This window comes from Cetorhinus maximus, chromosome 19 (genome assembly GCF_964194155.1).
Source record: "Cetorhinus maximus chromosome 19, sCetMax3.hap1.1, whole genome shotgun sequence".
In the NCBI taxonomy this organism is placed as follows: domain Eukaryota; kingdom Metazoa; phylum Chordata; class Chondrichthyes; order Lamniformes; family Cetorhinidae; genus Cetorhinus; species Cetorhinus maximus.
This window is the reverse complement of record NC_135897.1, coordinates 80,792,538-80,811,412: the sequence shown is the minus strand read 5'-3', so window position 1 is coordinate 80,811,412 and position 18,875 is coordinate 80,792,538. Positions and strand designations below refer to the sequence as shown.

Here is an 18,875-nt window from a genome sequence, read left to right as displayed (position 1 = left end):
CTAACTCATAAAGGACTAAGAAAGATAAAGATTTTTAAAAACTATACTTACCGAAGAAACTCTACCAGCTTCACGCTTTCAAATGGGTGATCAATCCAAAAGGAGCGGACAACAACCTCAGCTTCTCGCACCAACAGTGAAACCATCACTGCCTCCGAGAAGCACTTCACTTTCTTCCTGGGATTTCTACTGGCAGGGAAGTAGCCCCAGTACTAACCACACTTGGTCTCAATGTTGAAAGGGAAACGCTCAACTCCCTCTGAAGTTCGTTGGAAACGATCTTTGCCCTGATAGGAGAATGCTCAGCTACCCCCGAAGATCTAAACCGTTTCTTCCATACTTGATGTATATACAGATTGTTCCCATAACCCTTTATCCATACCTAAAAGGTGTTGCAAGCCTACCTCACCCAAGTTGTTGAAAATGGCTAATTGGTTTATAATTCATCGGTAATGTCAGAAAGGTTAACTCCATTAGTTATAGCTAATTGCACACATTGCCTTAAGCTTAGAACAATGCCTTGTTTTAAGCAATGTCTCTTATCTTGATGTCTTTATAGGAGTCCTATTCATTAGAACAGAAACTCAATAGTCAAGGACAATGTGTGCTCCTGATAAGGAGGGAGTCCCAGGTTCGTGTCTTTTCTTTTCCATATGCAACAGTGCTTTAATTCTCTCACAGGAAATGTTAATGGAAAACTACAGAAAGAACATAAACCGACTTCTAATTAACTACTTATTATTAATTACATATCCCTCAATTACCAGGGTAATCATCAGTTGTTAGTCGGTGACTACCTCTCAGTGCTATGTTAGATTAGTTTGTTAAAATATTAGCAACATCAAAATGCCTTCTTTTCTGTTCACATGCCAGCATAAAATGGTGACTTAACCATGTTAATTCTTTGCAGGTTACATGTATTCTACTAAAATAAAATCTAAAATCTTAGCCATCTTACACTCTCTTATTTTCTGATGTTGACCTCACATTAGCGTCCCCCGCCAATGTTTCAACCAAGTGGATGCTATCCATGTCTGAGCCAGTGAATGCAGATTCAACCATGGGAGGGATCGTAACTGAACATAATTCATCAGTAGTCCAAACAGGTGTATTCCCAGCAGAGGTTATTCAAATGAGTCTGATAAGAATGAGATAATGGAAAGATGAATCAGTTTCCTTTGTAATTTTATCTAAATTCACAAATCACATGATCCGGGAATTAAACCTGGTATGATAAGGAAGAAAGGATTAGCTAGAATGTACAGGCGTGGCCTCCTCCAGCTGACAACAAAGAGGATGTTGTTCCTGGGTGTGACGACTTGTCAGATCAACTTACCCTGTTCCTTGTGGAGACTGGTGCTTGGCAATGGCCAACAAAATGATGGCAGCAAATTTACAATGATTTCACCAAACAGAAGACACAGAAAATTTTACATCTTTGAAATCTCATTCTAAATGGCACAAAATGATCCTGATATCAACAGATATCATGGTGATGAATGACATGTTTGTCTGATGTGACCCACATGTAGAGCTGGTCATTGACGATGAACCACCTTTACAATCAGGCAATTTTTCTCAATTTTTGAGTGAGAATGCAACATCTCATAATACTTCTCCTCCAGACACCCACAATCAAATGGGGAAATCATGAAGTTTGTAAGCTCTTTAAAAACCTCTCTAAAATGATTTTAACTGTATGTCTTATGTGTTATCTTACAATGCCTCATACTGTTACTAGCACATCAACTTTTTGCTTTATTTACTGGAAGCGAGTTTTTTTTTATTATTTGTTTACAAGACGTGGGTGTCACTGGCGAGGCCAGCATTTATTGCCCTTCCCTAATTGATCTTGAGAAGGTTCTGGTGAGCTTCTTTCTTAAAGCGCTGCATTCCATGTGGTCTAGATACACCCACAGTGCTGTCAGGAAGGGATTTCCAGGGTTTTAACATAGCGACAGTGAAGGAACAGCAATATATTTCCAAGTCAGGATGGTGAGTGACTTGGAGTGGAACTTGCAGGTGGTGGTATTCCCATCTATCTGCTGCCCTTGTCCTTTGAGGTAGTAGAAGTCATGGGTTTGGAAGGTGCTGTGGAAGGTGTCTTGGTGAGTTGTTGCAGTGCATCTTGTGTATGGTACACACTGCTGCCACTGTGCATCAGTGATGGAGGGAGTGAATGTTGAAGGTGATGGAAGAGATGCCAATCAAACGGGCTGTTTTGTCTTGGATGGTGCTGAGCTTCTTGAGTGTTGTAGCTGCATTCATCCAGGCAAGTGGAAAGTATTCCATCACACTCCTGATTCATGCTTTGTAGATGGTGGCCAGGCTTCGGGGAGTCAGGAGGTGAGTTACTCACTGCAGAATTCCCAGCCTATGACCTGTTCTTGTAACCACAGTATTAACATGGCTAGTGCAGTTCAGTTTCTGGTCAAAGGCATGTTATGGCATAGCCGATGGTAAATGCTGAGCTACTCAAATCCCAGAGGGAAACTTGAAACAACTGTTTTGCAATTTGTATAAATTTCGAGATGTGTGCCTTGAATTCAGTAGTAATAAGACCAGCAAGTCTTATAGGTTTCTTACAAAACTAAATTAGATCTTTATTAATAGAAGAAATGATTTTAAGTACATACATAAATCTACAAATTACTATTATGATAACTTCTAAATCCCCTAGTTAATCTAATTTCCAGTTACACTTTCATTAAGGCAACAGTAGGACACATAGATTTTAAAGGACCCAGGCAAAGAAACATGATACCTTGAACAATCCAATTCAAAGTGAGTTTTCGTAACTTCAGTTCTTTGCAGATGGCAGCTTGAGGCTTAGATACTGGAGGGTTTCACACTTGTTAGATCTTAGAACTCCTGCCCTTACACACAACCTTCACTCCTTTATACATATTTTTTCCCCTTTGAATACAAAATTCCCATTGTTTCACTATGTCTTTGGACTTTACCTCTCTGATAATAAAAATCTCTCACAGTACCAATTTTACCAGTAATCTTTGGGAAAAATAAGTACACTCTGTCTTAACGTCTCTGGGCTAGGTGAAACATTTCACTCCTCCTTTTGACTTCAAGCTAGTCTGGTTTATTTAAAAATGCAAATGTTTCCTTTATACCTATGTTTAGCGACTTAACATTTGAAATCTAGCTTATCTTCTATTACATCAAAGCCTTCAGACCAACTGCCTGCCTTTAATTCAATTAAGTCACACACACACACACACACAGACCCCACTATTACTCTACAATAAATTCCAATAACATTTTAAGAATTATTATATCTTCCTGACATCCCCCTCCTTATTAAAATATGAACTGTCATAATTTAAAAAGACAGGCTTCATTTTTTGAATCCATCTTACATTACCTCCTATATTTATTTCATTATTACATTACCAGATGCATGCATTAACATAACAATATATGCACAAATCCTTGGCATCAACAGAAATCATTCCAGTCAGATGTCCAGGTTTTAAATGTCCAATTTTCCCTTTAAGCTTCAAACTCTTGACAATGCATCTGCAATCAGATTTTCTCATCTCGCTACATGTATAACCTGTAGACCAAATGGTTGCAGTAATAAACTCAACCCGAATAGCCTTGCGCTTCCATCTCGGAGTTTGTCCAGAAACTTTAAAGGATTGTGGTCTGTATAAACAATTGTTTCTGATTAATTGTTTGCAACATAAATTTCAAAATGCTAACACCAAACCCAAAGCCTCCTTTTCGATCATTGAATATCTTCTCTGTCGTACATTCAGCTTCCATGAAAAATGCCCTATCGGTTTTTCAATTCCAGTGTCAACTTCTTGTAGCAGTGCGGCCCCAATGCCTATATCACTTGCATCAATGGCTAACTTAAATTTCTTGGCATAACCAGGTACAGCCAAAACTGGTGTTGCAGTTAGTGCATTTTTTAAACTGTTAACTGTCTTCTGACACTCCTGTGGCCAGTGAAACTTCTTGTTCGTTTTTAATAGTTCAGTCAATGGAGCAACCACACTGCTAAAATTTGATACAAATTTTTGATAAAGCCCACTCAGGCACAGAAATCTTATAACTTCTTGTTTTGCTGTAGGCACAGGGAAATCCACGATGGCCTTGACTTTCACATCTCTTGGAGCCCCCTTACCATATCCATTGGTGTGGCCCAGAAACGTAACTTGCGCTTTTGCAAATTCACTTTTAGCCAAGTTCACCACCAAATTAGCTTCTTGTAATCAAGTAAATAATTCTTCCAGATGTTTTAAATGCTCCTCCCACGTCTGACTGAAAACTATCAAGTAATCAATATAAACAGCACAATTGTTAAGACCTGCAATTACTTTGTTTGTCAGTCTTTGAAATGTTGCAGGTGAATTTTTCATACCAAACAGCATGAGTTTAAACTGATATAGTCCATCTGGCATTACAAAAGCTAATATCTCCTTTGCTCTCTCTGATAACGGTACTTGCCAATATCCTCTTCGCAAGTTAATCTTTGTGATAAATTTTGATTATCCCACTTTCTCAATATTATCTTCCAGCCGTGGTGTAGGATATGAATCCACTTTTGTCATCGCATTCAACTTTCGAGTTATTCTATAAGGATGTTGCCATAGCAAAGATGAAACTTCTACACACACATCATGTATAGCTAATTTTGTCCTTCCCACTTATTCCCACAAATAGGGCAGAATTTTGCCCCTGGTGGGTGAGCTAAGCAGGGGTGGGTGGGGGAAGCCAGGAAGCCAACCGCTGCCCATAATCGGACCCGCACCAATCAAGGCCCACCCAGCATGAAACGCAAGTGGCAGTGCTGAGTGCTGCCTGTACGGGAAGGGGATGAGGTGGGGAGTGCAAACAGGGCAAGCGCAAACTTCAGTCATGCAGGCGAGTGAGCGCTGCATAGTCTCCCTCAGGGAGATGAAGAGGTACAAAAAAAAGTGTTTTTTAATGTAATAAAACATGTCCCATCATGTGATTCTGTCACATGAGCAGGGACATGTTATTAATCAAAAATTATAGCTTTTATTTTATTTTAATTTGCTTTTGGAAACCTTATCCTGCCCAAGGATGAGGTTTCTAAAAAAATGCAAAGGCCACTTGGCCTTTTTGCCTGTCCACCAACCATCAGGTTGGATTGACAGTGAAAAATTGAATTTAACTGATAACTTAATGGCCTTAACGGGCCTTTTAACTGTCAGTGGGTGCACTGCTGGCTCTAGCGCACGTCTGCCAACCAAACTACCATGCGACTTCCCGTTGACGTCGGCACGCTCAGCTGACATCAACGTGCATCATTTCATGCTCGAGTGGGTCGGGAGCGAGTGCGCCTGCCCACCAAGTGAAAAATTCTGCCCATAGATTTGAGTGACTGCAATAGCTTCTCCAAATCACTTTGACACTTGCCTGGAAGGTAACTCAATATTAAATTTAAATTTAAATTTTCAAGTACTCCCTCATTATCCAATTTGACTAGAGGAAAATCAATTTCAGAATCTTACATTTCTACTTCTTTCTGATTACCTACCAGCACTAATACCTCCTTTTGTTCTGTTTCCCTGTCAAAGTAATTTTTAATCATTTTTACTTGACACACCCTCTGCTTCTTTCTTCTATCTGGAGTATTTATTAAACAATTCACTTCAGTCAAATTATTTTCAGCCCTGTAAGGCTCACTAAGCCTTGCCTTTAATGTGCTACCCAGTACTGGTACCAGAACTAGCACTTTCTCCCCAGCAAGAAAACTACGAGCTGTAGCTTTCCTGTCTGCCCCCACTTTCATCACTTGCTGTGATCTTTAAATGTTCCCTAACCAATTCACATGCTCTGTCCAATCTCTCACTGAAGTGTGAGACATAATCCAAGAGAATAGTTTCTGAATTTTGACCCACTAATTTCTCACGAATCAATTTCAGTGGTCCTCTCACCTCATGACCATAAACTAGTTCAAAAGGCCTGAAACCAGTTGATGCATTAGGAGGACGTAAATAACAAGGAATTCCTCCATGCCAATCCTGTGGATAATCCTGACTATATGCCCTCATTATAGCTTTTAGAGTTTAATGCCATCTTTCCAAAGCTCCTTGTAATTCAGGCTGGTAAGCTTGTTGACTTAAATTGTTTTATCCTCAAGCTGTTCATTACTTCCTTAGCCCGCTGTGACCTGAAATTTGAACCCTGAGCTGACTGTATTTCATTTGGTAAGCCATATCATGTAAAAAATTTAGTTAACTCTTCCACAATTTTCTTTGTTGTAATATTTCTCAAAAGTATTGCTTCAGGGAATCTGGTAGGCACATCCATTATTGTTAGCAAGAACTGATTTCCACTTTTAGTTTTAGGGACGGGTCCTACACAGTCAATCATACAAAGGTAAAAGGTTCTTCAAATGCTGGAATGGGAATTAAAGGGCTGACTTAATCACTGCTTGTGGTTTCCCTAACAGCTGACATGTGTGACATGTTCTACAGAATTTGACTACATCCCTATGCAATCCAGGCAAAAAAAAAAGTTTTTATACCTTCGCCTGCGTCTTTCTAATTCCTAAATCCCCCCCCCCCGCCCCCCCCACAACTGGAATTTCATGAGCTATCCTCAGAATCTCATTTCTATATCTAAATTGTATATGATGCACCTCCCTCCAGTTTTCATTTGCCGGAGCATGATAAGGCCTCCATTTTCTCATTAAAACTTTACCCTTTAGGTAATAACATTCTAGAATAAAGTTTGCCTTTGCTTCTGAGTAAGTTGTCTGATAGAAATGTTTTATTTGTGAATCCTTTCTCTGTAAATCTACTAACTGCCTTGAGTTAAACACTTCAGCTGCATTGTCTTCCAGTCTTTTTTTACTGAACAATGTTATCAAACACAGTGTCAGCTAATTGGATTTCCACACCTTCCCTCTGCCTTTGAACTTTCTGTTCTTCTTGTTTCAACCTATGAGCCTGTGACCTCATTATCACACAATCTGGAAACAATCCAGGATGCTATCTCTGCAACACTTCTGTTGAAAACACTTCTACAGGCTCCTCAACTACCCTAGGCATCACCCACACCTATGATCCAGCTATATCATTACCCAGAATAAATTTAACCCCTGTAATGGGCATTTTTTCCACTACTCACCTGTTTTCCACTTACTCTTTAAATTTACCTTCCACAATGGAATGGTTTCAGCATCCCCTTGAACCCCACTTATTATCTGTTCCTGCTATACTCCCTCTGAATAACAAATGTCACTATCCCACAACATTAAAGATTGACTAGCCCCTGTGTCTCTTAAAATTTTAATATCTTTACTTACTCCACTCTGTACACGTGGAAAGACTTTTCCTTCACACACAAAATCTTTAAACATTTCTGCAACCTGGTCCTCAGAATTCTTTTGAGTAAATTGTGAACACATTCCCACTTATTTACCTATCACTGATTCTTCCTGTTTAACCTGTACAAAAAACACTGGTTTTTCCTGTGCCTGCACCTCAGAATTCACAGTACTTTTACTTCCAGAACTTTCCTGCACCCCTATAATTCCAACAGATTTTCCCTCCAATTCCAATGCACAGATTGCTTATGTCTAACTTTATTACAATGAAAACACTTCAATTTTCGAATGTCACTTCTACTCTCAGCGCATTCCTTTTTATTCTGAGAAAAAAACTTCCTGCGAATTTCCACCTACTACTTCTCCTCCCTGACTACACACCTTCCTTTCATCTTCCCACTTTCTATCCCTCTCTGATTTGAAAGGGTGACAAAAAGGGTTTATCTCTATGAACTAACTCATAATCATCAGCTATCTCTGCTGCTTGTCTTACTGTTTCGACCTTCTGTTCCTCCACAAAAGTTCTCACTACCGAAGGAATTGAATCTTTAAGTCCTTCCAAAAAAATTACCTCTCTAAGAGCTGCATATGTTGTCTCTATCTTTAATGCCCATATCCACTGGTCAAAATTACTTTGTTTTACTCTTTTAAACTCAATATAAGTTTGCCCAGGCTATTTTCTCATATTCCTAAATTTCTGCCTGTATGCCTCAGGAACCAACCCATATGCACTCAAAATAGCTTTGTTTTTACCATATCATAGTTTACTGACATCTCTTCTGACAGTGAAGCATAAACCTCATGTGCTCTACCCACCAACCTGGATTGTAACAGCAATGTCCAGTTTTCCTGCGGCCATTTCACCTGTTTAGCTATCTTCTCAAATGAAATAAAGAAAGCTTCAACATCTTTTCCTCAAACTTTGAAAGAGCTTGTACAAATTTAAACATCTCCCCACTGGGTTCTGGTCTGGAAATAAGTCCTTCCTCACCTACTGGCACCTTTCTTAACTGCCTGCATTTTAAGCTGGAATTCTCTCTCTCTCTCTCTTTTTCTTTTTCCTCCTTTTCTAAACTTGCCTTTTCTAATTCCCTTTCTTGTTTTCTTTCTCTCTCCTGCCTTTCTGCCTGTTCCCTTTGAAATGCTTTTTCTTTTTCCTTTTTCTGCTCCCTCCAGTTCCAATTTTTTTCATTTGCACCTCAATTTGAGCCCATTCCAATGACCCAACCCTTGGAGGACTAAGTCTCTTGGGTATTCCCTCCAATTTCAAATGCTCTGCTATACCTTCAAGAATGTCTGATTTCTTTGCCCCTGCAGGTAATCCCAATTGTAACCTATCTGGAAATTCCATTAACTTTATTTACCTTTTGTAAACCAGCCAAAGTTATAACTTCAACTCCCAGATAAGTTTTAGCAATTGCCAAAGCCATATTTCAGCCTCCCCACTTCAAAATAAAACCTCACAACAACTCCTGAATTCAAAGTGCTCCTCATACTCGTAACCTTAATATTCACCAACTCAAACCAATCAAGGAATCTCAAATATATCCTGGACAAGCCCCCAGCTTTATTTTGGCATAGCCAATGGTAAATGCTGAGCTGCAAATCCCAGAGGGAAACTTGAAACAACTGCCATTACTCTTTTGCAATTTGTGTAAATTTCGAGAAGCATGCCTTGAACTCAATAGTAATAAAGCCAACAAGTCTTATAAGTTTCTTACAAAACTAAATTAAACCTTTATTAATAGAATAAATGATTTTAAGTACACATACAAATCTACAAATTACTACAATGATAACTTCTAAATCGCCTAAATCCCAGTTACACTTTTATTAAGGCACATAGATTTTAAAAGACCCAGGCAAAGAAACATGATACCCCGAACAATCCAATTCAAAGTGAGTTTTCTTAACTTCAGTTCTTTGTAGGCAGCAGCTTGAGGTTTAGATGCTGGAGAGTTTCACACTTGTTAGATCTTAGAATTCTTGCCCTTACACACAACCTTCACTCCTTCATACATATTTTCCCCTTTGAATGCAAATTCCCATTGTTTCACTATGTCTTTGGACTTTAGCTTTCTGATAATAAAAATCTCTCACAGTACCAATTTTACCAGTAATCCTTGGGAAAATAAGTACACTTTGTTTTAACGTCTCTGGGCTAGGTGAAACATTTCACTCCTCCCTTTGACTTCAAGCTAGTCTGGTTTATTTAAAAATGCAAATGTTTCCTATACACCTATGTTTGCCTACTTGACATTTGAAATCTAGCTTATCTTCTATTACATCAAAGTCTTCAGGCCAGCTGCCTTTAATTCAATTAAGTCACACACACACACACACACACATACACACACATATACACACACACCCCACTATCACTCTACTTTACAATAAATTCCAATAACATTATGAGAATTATTATATCTTCGTGACAGGTAACACTCAGGATGTTAATAGTGGGGGATTTAGTGATGGTAATGCCATTGAATGTCAAGGAGAGATGGTTAGGTTTTCTCTAGTTGGAGATGGTAATTGCTTGCAAGTTGCGTGACATAAATGCTACTTGCCACTTAACAGCCCAAGCCAGGATGTTGTCCAGTTCTTGCTGCATATGGACACTGACCACTTCAGGAACTGAGGAGTCGTGAATGTTACTGAACATTGTGCAATCATCAGCCAACATCCCCGCTTCTGACCTTATGATGGAGGAAAAGTCATTGATGAAGCGGCTGAAGGTATTTGAGCCTAGGACTCTACCTTGAGGAGCTCCAGCAGGGATATCCCAGGACTGAGGTAATTGACCTCCAACATCATCTTTTTTTGTACTTGATATGACTCCCAACCAGTGGAGAATTTTCCTCCTTCTCATTGAGTTCAATTTTGCTAGGGCTCTTTGATGCCACACTCGGTCAAATGTTGCCTTGATGTCAAGGGCAGTCACTCTCACCTCACCTCTTGAGTTCAGCTCTGTTGTCCCTGTTTGGCCCAAGGCTGGAATGAGGTCAGGAGCTGAGTGGTCCTGGCAGAGCCCACACTGAGCATTAGTAAGCAGGATATTGCAGCGTAAGTGCAACCTTTAAGTCCTCCTTAAGAACATCTGGGGGGCTAGTGCCAAAAATTGGGAGAGCTGCCTCACAGGCCAAGCAACAGCCTGATATAGTCATCCACACAGAATCATACCTTACAGACTCCACCATCACCATCCCTGGGTACAGACCCAGGAGGGGTGGTGGCACAGTGGTATACAGTCGGGAGGGAGTTGCCCTGGGAGTCCTCAACATTGACTCCGGACCCCATGAAGTCTCATAGCATCAGATTGAACATGAGCAAGGAAACCTCCTGCTGATTGCCACCTACAGTTATCCCTCAGCTGATGAATCAGTGCTCCTCCATGTTGAACATCACTCGGAGGAAGCACCAAAGGTGGCTCGGTAGCACCACTACTGGACGAGTCCTAAATAACATAGCTGCTAAGCTGGGTCTGTGGCTGGTGGTGAGGGAAAAACATACTTGACCTCATCCTCAACAAACTGCCTGCTGCAGATGCATCTGCCCATGACAGTATTGGCAGAAGTGACCACCGCACAGTCATTGTGGAGACGAAGTCCTGCCTTCACAATGAGGATACCCTCCATCATGTTGTGTGGCACTACCACTGTACTAAATGGGATAGATTTTGAACAGATCTAACAACTTAAGCCTGGGCAACTATGAGGTGCTGTGGGCCATCAGCAGCAGCATAATTGTACTAGAACACAATCTGTAACCTCATGGCCCTGCATATCCCCCACTCTACCATTACCATCAAGCCAGGGGATCAACTCTGGTTCAATGAAGAGTGCAGGAGGACATTCCAGGAGCAGCACCAGGCATACCTAAAAATGAAGTGTTAACCTGGTGAAGCTATAACGCAGGACTACTTACGTGCCAAACAGCATAAGCTGCAAGTGATAGACATAGCTAAGTGATCCCACAACCAATGGATCAAATCTAAGCTCTGCAGTCCTGCCACATCCAGTCGTGAATGGTGGTGGACAATTAAACAACTCACTGGAGGCGGAGGCTCCACAAGTATCCCCATCCTCCATGATGGAGGAGCCCACCACAGCATAAGGCAACAATCTTCAGCCAGAAGTGCCGAGTGGATGTCCATCTCAGCCTCCTCCGGAGGTCCCCAGCATCACAGATGCCAGTCTTCAGCCAATTCGATTCACTCCATGTGATATCAAGAAATGGCTGAAGGCACTGGATACTGCAAAGGCCGTGGGCCCTGACAATATTCCGGCAACAGTACTGGAGACTTGTGCTCCAGAGCTTACCGCGCCCCTAACCAAGCTGTTCCAGTACAGCTACAACACTGGCATCTACCCGGCTATGTGGAAAATTGCCCAGATATGTCCTGTACACAAAAAGCAGGACAAATCCAACCCGACCAATTACCACCCCAACTGTCTACTCTCCATCATCAGTAAAGAAATGGGAGAGGTCATCAACAGTGCTATCAAGCGGCACTTGCTTAGCAACAGCCTGCTCACTGATGCCCAGTTTGGGTTCCACCAGGGCCATTAGGCTCCTGATCTCATTACAACCTTTGTTCAAACATGGACAAAAGAGCTGAACTCCTGAGGTCAGGTGAGAGTGACTGCCCTTGACATCAAGGCAGCATTTGAACGAGTGTGGCATCAAGGAGCCCTAGCAAAACAGGAGCCAATGAGAATCAGGGGGAAAACTCTCCGCTAGTTGGAGTCATACCTAGCACAAAGGAAGACGGTTGTGGTTGTTGGAGGTCAGTCATCTCAGCTCCAGGACATCATTGCAGGAGTTCCTCAGGGTAGTGTCCTCAGCCCAACCATCTTCAGCTGCTTCATCAATGACCTTTCTTCCATCATTAGCACAGAAGTGGGGATGTTCGCTGATGATTGCACAATGTTCCGCACCATTTGCGACTCCTCAGATACTGAAGCAGTCCATGTCCAAATGCAGCAAGACCTAGACAATATCCAGGCTTGGGCTGACAAGTGGCAAGTAACATTGGCGCCACACAAGTGTCAGGCAATGACCATCTCCAACAAGAGGGAATCCAACCATCGCCCCTCGATGTTCAATGGCATTACCATCACTAAATCCCCCACTATCAACATCCTGGGTGTTACCATTGACCAGAAACTGAACTGGACTAGCCATATAAATACTGTGACTACAAGAGCAGGTCAGAAGCTAGGAATCATGTGACAAGTAACTCACCTCCTTACTCCTCAAAGCCTGTCCACCATCTACAAGGCACAAGTCAGGAATGTGATGGAATCCTCCCCACTTGCCTGGATGAGTGCAGCTCCTACAACACTGAAGAAGCTGGACACCTTCCAGGGCAAAGCAGTCTGCTTGTTTGGCACCACATCCACAAACATTCACTCCCTCCACCACCGAAGCACATTAGCAGCAGTGTGTACCATCTACAAGATGCACTGCAGGAATTCACCAAGACTCCTTAGACAGCACCTTCCAAACCCACAACTACTACCATCTGGAAGGACAAGGGCAGCAGATAAATGGGAACACCACCACCTGGAAGCTCCCCTCCAAGTCACTCACCACCCTGCCTTGGAAATATATCGCCGTTCCTTCCCTATCGCTAGGAACTCCTTTCCTATCAGCACTGTGGGTGTACCTACACCACATGGACTGCAGCAGTTCAAGAAGGCAGCTCACCACAACCTTCTCAAGGGCAACCAGGGATGGGAAATAAATGCTGGCCCAGCCAGCGAAGCCCACATCCCGGTATGCCTGGTGCTGCTCCTAGCTTGCCCTCCTGCACTTTTCGTTGAACCAGGGTTGATTCCCCTGGTTGGTGACAATTGTAGAGTGGGGGTTATGTCTGGCCATGAGGTTACAGATTGCAGTTGAGTACAATTCTGCTGCTGCTGGTGGTCCACAGCAGAGTTGCTAGATCTGTTCAAAATCTATCCTATTTAGCACGATGGTAGCCTCACACAACACGATGGAGAGTATCCTCAATATGAAGAATGGACTTTGCCTCCAAAGGACTGCAGTGGTCACTACTATCAATAGTGACAGATACATCTGCGGCAGGGAGATTGATGAGGACAATTAAGGCCTAGTAGTAATTTTTCCCTCTTGGTTCCCCGCCACCTACTGCAGACCCAGTCTGGCAGTTATGTCCTTTAGGTCTTGGCCAGCTCGGTCAGCAGTGGCCAAGCATTTTTGGGATGGACATTGAAGGTCCCCACCTGGAGTATATACTTGTCATGATATTTTTAAACCTAACTTGGAAATATCAGTAAGTGTCAAGAGAGAATTTTTTTTGTAACGCCAAATCCCTAAATTTGAAGCAATATTATGTCAGAGAAAGGTAATTATGTCCTGATTTCTGTTGGAATGTGATAAAAAATGGCAGAATCATAAAGATCAGAACTAGAACTGTTCAGTCCACCACACATGATGAACCAAATGTTGTATGTAACCTACCACTGATGGCTATTCCACCTCAGGATATAGCTGTTTCTGCCCCTCGGAAAGGTGTGGATTTTTCACCTATTCCCATATGCAATGAAGAAGCCATCTGTGAGGATGTTGCTCGTGCTCCTGTTTCTGGTGTGAGCTCTCTATAACAGTCTCCAAAGGAAGCTGTGAGCACACTGAGTGTGTTGAAACCAAACCTGAGAACCTACCATTTACTGTCCCTGTCCCAGCTCCCTATCTGTTGAAACCTGCTTGAAGATAACCTTAACTGTAAATGAAACTTCAAGCGTTTGGACTTGTAGATAAATATGGGTGTCAAGGTTCTTCTGGTTCTAGTATTGGCATATGTGACTGTCCTGTGCATTGCCAGGAGTGTGGTTTGGCTACTTACTTTATATCATGGCATTGTAAGATGTAATTACTGAATTTCTTTTTTTAACCGTGAATCGGGTTCATTCATCAAAATATTATTTTCACCTTATCATTCTGAGCAGGGGAAATGATATGTCTGGTACTCATATACTGTCAACTGAACACTAGATGGCCCTCCTGATGGGAGTAAACTTACTGTAGCTATTACACTTCACTTGTATTCTTTTTGTTATTTTGTTGATGAGAATAACTAGAGGGTCTGGAAATAAAATTTAAAAAATCATTTTTACCACAGCAATTAAAGTGTTTCGTTGGGCATAATACAAAACAAAAATAAAACTCATTAATTCTGAATACATTTTAAATGAGCATCGATGAGGCAACTTTAGAACTGATTGTTTTTCTTGTCACCTTGTCCATAGTGCAGATCAAGACGTTCTCCCAGCTGGTTTTTGATAGCACAGTGTTGTTATTGTTGCTATGCACTTTTATGGTTTCTCCAATGTACTCTTCCTCCCTTCCTGAAATCTTGTTTTCTTCAAAATCTCTAAGCAAAAGGAAAGGATTTTATATCTGGCCTTTATGAGGACTAGAATCCAAGGCATTAGAGATTATACTGCAGCTATACAAATCCCTGGCCCCACTACACCTGCACTATTGTGTTCAGTTCTGGGCAGCACACCCTCAAAGGATGGGTTGGAGGGAACGCAATGGATTTATTAGGATGATGGACTTCAAGAGTTAAAGTACAAGGAGAGATCGCACAAACTAAAGTTCAATTCCCTGGAATTTAGAAAATCAAACGGTGATGTGATCAAAGTTTCCAAGGTATTAAGGGGAACTGATAGAGTAGATAGAGAAGAAGTATTTCTGCAGATTTTGGAATTTAGGACTAGGAGACATAGCCTAAAAATTATACCTAGACCTTTCAGGAGTGAAGTTACGGTGATCGAAATTCAGACCTTTATTGTGCAAACAGCAGTTGATGCCAGGTCAATTGTTAATTTTAAATCTGAGATTGATAGGATTCTGTGAACTAAAGCTATTAAGGGATATGAGGCAAAGACAGGTGTCGATCGCAGGTCAGTCATGATCTCACACAGAACAGGGTTGAGGGGAAAAATGGCCTATACTCCTCTTCCTATGTTCACATTTTTTAAATGATAGTAACCAATATCTGGTTGGCATTATGTCGTCCTCCAACAATAATGGAACTCAGTGGAGAGTAATACTGACTGGTGATCCAGTAGGTTTTCTGCCGAGGAAGCTAGATTAAAATTACCCACTTGGTTTCAAACTCATCCCACTGGGTGAGACCCTAAGCATTTTTAATTCCCAGGCTTCATTATAATCTTACCAACGAGTCTCCCTATGAATTGGGCGAAGTGTAGTAGTTTTCAGGCTTGAGAAGCCAGGAGTCTCTGGCCACGGTCATTTGAATGGTCCCTGCATAAATAACAGCAGCAGTGGGGGGATTGGTGAGTATCTTGAGAGGAATGCTTTGTGGCAGCTATCAGTGAATTCCAAACATATCTGCACATTACTTTGATGGTGATCACACACCCAGTTAGATGTTAATGGTGTCCCGGCCAAGACAGGAAGGAAAATATCTATGTCAGCCTGGCTACTTAATAATATTATTTATATTTTAAAAATGGCCAAGGCTTTACCCTGACTAGCCGTGACTCATACCAGAGGAATTTGTAACCTTCAGAAACCAGTAGGGAACTCATAATCTTAGAAGAGGTGCTAATGCCCCCTGTGACGGCTGACAATCAAATACCCCTTTAACATTTCTAAGGTGAAGCAGCATTTCACTTGCACTTCCCTCAATTTAGTCTACTGCATTCGTTGCTCCCAATGCGGTTTCCTCTACATTGGAGAGACCAAACGCAGACTAGGTGACCGCTTTGCAGAACACCTTTGGCCTGACTGAAAGCATGACCCAGACCTCCCTGTCGCTTGCCATTTCAACACTCCACCCTGCTCTCATGCCCACATGTCCATCCTTGACCTGCTGCATTGTTCCAATGAAGCTCAACGCAAACTGGAGGAACAGCACCTCATCTTCCGACTAGGTACTTTACAGCCTTCCGGACTGAATATTGAGTTCAACAATTTTAGATCATGAACTCTCTCCACCAACCCCATCCCCTTTCCGATCCCCCTTTTTTTTCCCAATAATTTATATAGATTTTTCTTTTCCCACCTATTTCCATTATTTTTAAATGTATTTCCATCCATTGTTTTATCTCTACCTTTTAGCCTATTTCGATCCCTTCCCTTTACCCCACCCCACCCCCACCAGGGCTATCTGTACCTTGCTTGTCCTGCTTTCTACCCTTAATTAGCACATTCCTTACATAATATCACCATCTTCAACACCTCTTTGTCCTTTTGTCTATGACATCTTTTGGCTATCTCCACCTATCACTGGCCCTCTATCCAGCTCTACCTGTCCCACCTCCACCTTAAACCAGCTTATATTTCACCTCTTTTCTATTTTTACTTAGTTCTGTTGAAGAGTCATACGGACTCGAAACATTAACTGTGTTCCTCTCCGCAGATGCTGCCAGACCTGCTGAGTTTTTCCAGGTATTTTTATTTTTGTTTTGGATTTCCAGCATCCGCAGTTTTTCGCTTTTATCTAAGGTAGAGCTCCGGCCAATGGATACAGTATGTCTTCAAAGGACAAAAGGGACCCTGACTCCTCAATTAAACGCCTCAAGATCCCAGACCTGGGAAAATACATCTTTTGCCCAACACCCAGGAGAAATGGGAGGTATGTCACATGACCTCCCACAAGCTGTTGAACCTGCGATATTGCCTTGTGGAACTGAACTCAGGCAGTCTACCATTTTATCATCCGATGGGTAGCAGCAGAAAGAGCTCTGTCCAGGTGAATTGCCTGGCCCTCAGCTACACTGTGTACTAGTGGAACAGTGAAACTTCTCTATCTGTGCCTTCAAGACTACTTCATCTCTACATGCCTTCTCCGTTGCTTCTGGAAAGTCAGAACACCCTGCTACAGTTTCAACCTGTTAACCTCTGAAGGAGTATGCCACTGATCTTTTAATTCTGGACTCTGGACCCATGTGAAACCATAACTCTTATTTTTATTGTGATCTGGCTCTTGTACCCCTTCCTTTCCCTTATTCCTCTTTTATTGAATGAGCGCAAAAGGGGCGGACATTGTGAAACTCTTTCCTGCGTTTTGTGTGTGTGTAAGATAAAGCAACCCTCTTATTTTAGCTTATCTCGAGTTTGCTGTGAGGTCATTAATAGAGGATTGGACATCTCCAAACTGAAGGGTTGGGGAAAAATACGCCACCCCTTATAAAGGGGGAAATCAGAAATCAAAAACATCTTTCAGTTCACAGATAGGTAGTGAGAGGAGAAATCAGGGCTGTTTAAATTAATCTCCCTCCGATCTGTAACAATGGGATATTAGCCCTTCCTGTGGAGAAAAGCTCCCGTCCTTTCCTGTGGTGCCCTTATAGCTCCATGCAGGCAGTCAATGATGCCCTGTACACCAAAAGAGCCAGCCATTGTTGCAAATCCCAGAGCGCTCTCGTTGTTAAGCCTCTGTTGCTGCTCCTTTCTCCAGAATAAAGAATCAAAATATAAGCTGAAAATGATCGGTTACATCATTAAGGAAGCAACTCAAAAAGAAACAAAGGCTGGGATTTTCCGGTCCCGCCTCCAGCAGGCATCATCACAGGCAGGATGGGAAAATTTGGAGGGCCGATGGCTTTTAATGGCTCTCCAAATTTTTCTGTCCCACCCACGACAATGCCCGCTGGTCTCAGGGCCGGAAAATCCTGCCCAAAGTATGAAGCACCATTGCTGTTGTGGGGTGTTGGTTACGTCATGGTAGGTTCGATGAAGTCTTTGTAGTCATACATAAGTCAACTGTAAGTTTTTACTAACTGCTGGAACTTTTTACAAATATTCAGTGAAGGGTACAAGCTAGGAGCTGCCTCCATGCTTAGGTCCACACGCAGCTCTGTCTAACACCACACTGCCGCTGGGTAAGGGGCATGTGCTCCCTTACATCACTCTGTGGGCAGTACTGTACTCAATCCTACATTAACCCTAAATGTACCAGACCCTTATACTACAATTGCAATCCACAAATCACAAAAACTTATGAGATCTTAATCACCCAAACGACTGGATGTGAGTGCCCCTTAAATAGTTCTCCTAATCGTGTCGATCAGTTTCAAGGCCACTTCTACAAGGTTTTACTGAGCAGGGTGGCCATTGGACTGGGCAGAAGTTAAAATAGAATCTAAGATCAAACCCTAATTTGAATATAATCATCAGACACCAGTCCACTTCCAGCGGGTTCATTTTCAACTGACGTCAGTCAGTTGCAGTTTAAATCACTATCGCACAGCTTTGGTGAGAACAGGGCAGTAAATCAGAGATCCATGATAGTAACTGCTCACCCTGTCCCATTTCTGATGAGTAGGTAGGGTTGAAACCAGGGCTGATACATCAAAATGAGTTGCATATTCAAGCAGTGTGCTACATGACAGGTTTATGCTCAGTCAGTGAGCAACCTGCATGGTCTAGGCATTACTCTGCAGAGAAAAGTTGAGGCGGGGTAGGGTGGTGTCCAGTCATCCCTGATTGCCGTAGAACACCTCCAAAGTAGCCAACAGATAAGCAAAATAATGTCAAGACCTAGTAT

The 18,875-nt window shown here is 42.0% G+C and overlaps 1 long non-coding RNA gene across 1 annotated transcript in view; it reads left to right on the top strand.

The window, feature by feature from the left end:
- Window positions 1-18,875, top strand: part of LOC144694229 (uncharacterized) — a 92,573-nt gene that overhangs the window by 71,158 nt on the left and 2,540 nt on the right. The window lies entirely within an intron of this gene.